The sequence below is a fragment of the Octopus bimaculoides genome, chromosome 3 (assembly GCF_001194135.2).
Source record: "Octopus bimaculoides isolate UCB-OBI-ISO-001 chromosome 3, ASM119413v2, whole genome shotgun sequence".
In the NCBI taxonomy this organism is placed as follows: domain Eukaryota; kingdom Metazoa; phylum Mollusca; class Cephalopoda; order Octopoda; family Octopodidae; genus Octopus; species Octopus bimaculoides.
Window position 1 is genome coordinate 106,142,223 of NC_068983.1, and position 3,779 is coordinate 106,146,001.

The window sequence follows — 3,779 nt, forward strand, 5'->3', positions numbered from 1 at the left end:
ATATATATGTATGTATATATATATATATGTATATATATATATATGTATATATATATATATGTATATATATATGTATGTATATATATATGTATGTATATATATATGTATATATATATATGTATATATATATATATATATACATACACGACGGGCTTTTTTCAGTTTCCATCTACCAAATCCACTCACAAGGCTTTGGTATGTGTGTAACATGATGATAGTTTTTTAAATTGTTAACAATCTAAAATTTATAACTATGCACTATGAGTTTCTGTAAGGGCAAAATTACAGACTATATCCCAAAGATAATTTAAGGTTATTCTACCTACAGGCACTCACGCATTTACACACACGTGCACTCAAGCACACACACACACACATGGTGTCTCTGTCTTGAACCTATAATTGCTCTTTCCATCGCATTTTTTCTTTCTGCACTTCTGTATTCTTCTGAAACTTGAACACTATACATGCGTCATGTAAAAATGTTGGAGAGATTTTGCCAGAAATGTCTCTGCTACAAACTCAGACTAAGCTGGTACTCACTCATTCCTGACACTGAGGTTTTTGCTGAACCTAGGATTACATCAATCCAGGCTATGCTTATTAGGAATCAACTATGATGGACAGGCTTTCTCATCCCTGCGGATGATGAGCACGCACACACACACACACACACATACATATGTAAGGCGGCGAGCTGGCAGAAACATTAGCACGCCGGGCGAAATGCTTAGCGGTATTTCATCTGCCGCTACGTTCTGAGTTCAAATTCTGCCGAGGTCGACTTTGCCTTTCATCCTTTCAGGGTCGATAAAATAAGTATCAGTTACGCACTGGGGTCGATATAATCGACTTAATCTGTTTGTCTGTCCTTGTTTGTCCCCTCTGTGTGTAGCCCCTTGTGGGTAGTAAAGAAATAACATATGTATGTTTGCGCAAAGAAAAACATATGTTTATGCAAAGAAAAATGGGGGTTTTTTTCACATGTGTAGAAGTACATATAAAGAAATGAAGTTGATGTAAAAGCCATAATTATTAGATAAAGAACAAAATAGGGCATTCATTAATCTTCCAATACTTGCTTATACCATTTATGCAGCTGATATTGAGTGGTAAAGCTATTAAATTCATGTCATGTTTAAACACTGGAACAAATCACTTAGAAAAAAAGAGCAAATAAATACTACTAGTAAGAAATATATTCAGTAAATATGTTAACCCTTTAGCTTTCAGATTATTCTGTCAAGTATATTGCTTCACATTTCTTCACATTGTTTTGAATTAATCATGCATTATCTCATAACTTTGAGATTTCAATGATGAGATTGACTATGCTTTGAATGACATTGATAAGTAGGTGTGAGAGATTGGATTTTGCCAGTTTGAACATAAAACAGGAAGAAAGTTTTGGCCAGATATGGCTGGTTTAAATGCCAAAAGGTTAAATATATTACTAAGTATATATATTGAATATATTATTAAGTTATTGAAATAACTTTACAGTTTTGGGGCAGGAACATAAAGTATTGAGACACTCTAATCACTTAGAATTACACTACACACTGAATTGCGACATTTTATCATATTATTTACCTGGCAACATTATACTACTCTATGGCACCTGTGCCCAGCATCGCCTTTCTGGCACTTGTGCCCGTGGCATGTGTAAGGACTTTCGAGCGAGATCGTTGCCAGTGCCCCTGGACTGGCTCTTGTGCGGGTGGCACATAAAATACACCATTTTGAGCGTGGCCGTTGCCAGTACCGCCTGACTGGCCTTCGTGCTGGTGGCACATAAAAGCACCCACTACACTCTCGGAGTGGTTGGTGTTAGGAAGGGCATCCAGCTGTAGAAACTCTGCCAAATCAGATTGGAGCCTGGTGTAGCCATCTGGTTTCACCAGTCCTCAGTCAAATTGTCCAACCCATGCTAGCATGGAAAGCGGACGTTAAACAATGATGATGATGTTGATGATGTTTTAAGGCTATTATCTTTCTTTAATACTTAAAACTGTTTGTAATATATTTTATTCTAAAACAAAATATTAATCTCCTACTGAACATTTCTCTTCTCTTTCTCCTTTTCTCCAACTAAATGTGAGTGGCCATGCAGATCCTCTATAACAGGGATTCTCTGCCATTTTCCATCTATGGACCCCCTCTGATTGTTATTTTATTCTGGTGGACCCCTGTAGCCATTCGATGGTTTAAAAACTAGTTTTATAGATACTTCTTTCAAAATTCCTATTTTGCTTTTCACACATTCACTTTTGTAGGTTGAACTATGTAAAATGTTAGAGAAAGAAACTTAGCTGTTTATTGCAATACATACCAATACATAGATCTAAAGCAAAATTCTTTCAGAGCACTTAAAATACTATTGTGGATCCCCAATTTACTATTTGGTTGCATGGACCCCCAAAAACCTTATATGGTCCCTCAGGGGCCATACGGACCCCTGATTGAGAACCACTACTCTGATCGCCATCATCTCCGCCTTTCACCCTTAGTATGAAGCTGACCCCCTCCCACCTCCCGCAAAGTTTTTGCTCCTGCAAGCCTGCCTGACAACCTTAATGGTACAGGTAGCCTGAAAAAAAGGACCCAGTACATGCTGTAAAGTGATAGGTATTAGGAAGGGTATCCAGCCACAGAAACCAAGCCTAAGTAGGCACTGGAACACAATGCAGTCTTTAGACTCATTGGATTCTGTCATACTGTTCAACCCATTCCAGCATGGAACATAGGCATTAACTGATGATAATGATGATGATGATGATGATTGAATATATGCAATCATAATTTTTACATTTCATTGTGAAAAATGATTTAATAGTTTGCTTGAATGCGTATGTAAAAGATCAATACTAATAACACTGATTTCAGCATGCTGGTTGATAACATTACTGTAGGAGCTATTGATAAATAATTCATATTAACAATTATCAACTTCCATTTTATCTTCAAAACTACAAGCTGAATACTCTAGTACAAAAGCTATTGTTAATGGTCATTCATTCACATTCTAAATGTTTTGGATAACAATCTATTTTGACAATATGCTTAAATAAGTTATGAGGTAAGTATTGCTGTATACACAGCAGGTTAACTATCAACTATCAAGCAATCTCTTTTCTCTTACCTTCATAAATCTGAATTTGTATGTCTATGCAAGATAGCACTCATGAATTTATTTACATATATATAGAATTTTTTAGTAAAGATATGATCTACCATTTTTATTGAATCCAGTAATCTCGTTTATTTCTTTATTATTAGAATTCTTCTAAAATATATGTATATATATATCCTTCAATTCTGAATAACATTAAGCCCTATCTCCTCTCCTTTGCAACAGAAATGAAATACCTTGTGGTGTTTTGTTGATTCACTTTACATTCTGGTTTCAAATCTCATTGGGTTCTACTTTGCCTTTCATCTTTCTGAGGTCATCAATACTAGTCAAATACTCGGATCTTTTGTAATCAACTATAACCCTTACATAAAATTTGTGGTCTTGTGTTAAATTTTTTACATCCATTTTTCCATGCTCACATGGGTTAGACAGATATATATTTATTTTTATTTTTTAATATTTGAAAATAATTGGTTTGATTTTGGGGTAGTTACTCTCCACTTCAATTATGAAGAAAAGAGAGGATGAAACCGATAAACTGTCCACAGTCTATCTACCCTATGTGAAAGGCCTCTCTGAAAAGATACAAAAGATATGCGGCCCATATGACATCAGGACAGTATTCAAAGGTAATACAACACTT

General features: G+C 35.3%; 1 protein-coding gene across 5 annotated transcripts in view; it reads left to right on the forward strand.

Annotated features, from left to right (window-relative positions):
* Positions 1 to 3,779, forward strand: part of LOC106879894 (inositol monophosphatase 1) — a 39,201-nt gene that overhangs the window by 17,579 nt on the left and 17,843 nt on the right. The gene's annotated exons all lie outside the window — the stretch shown is intronic.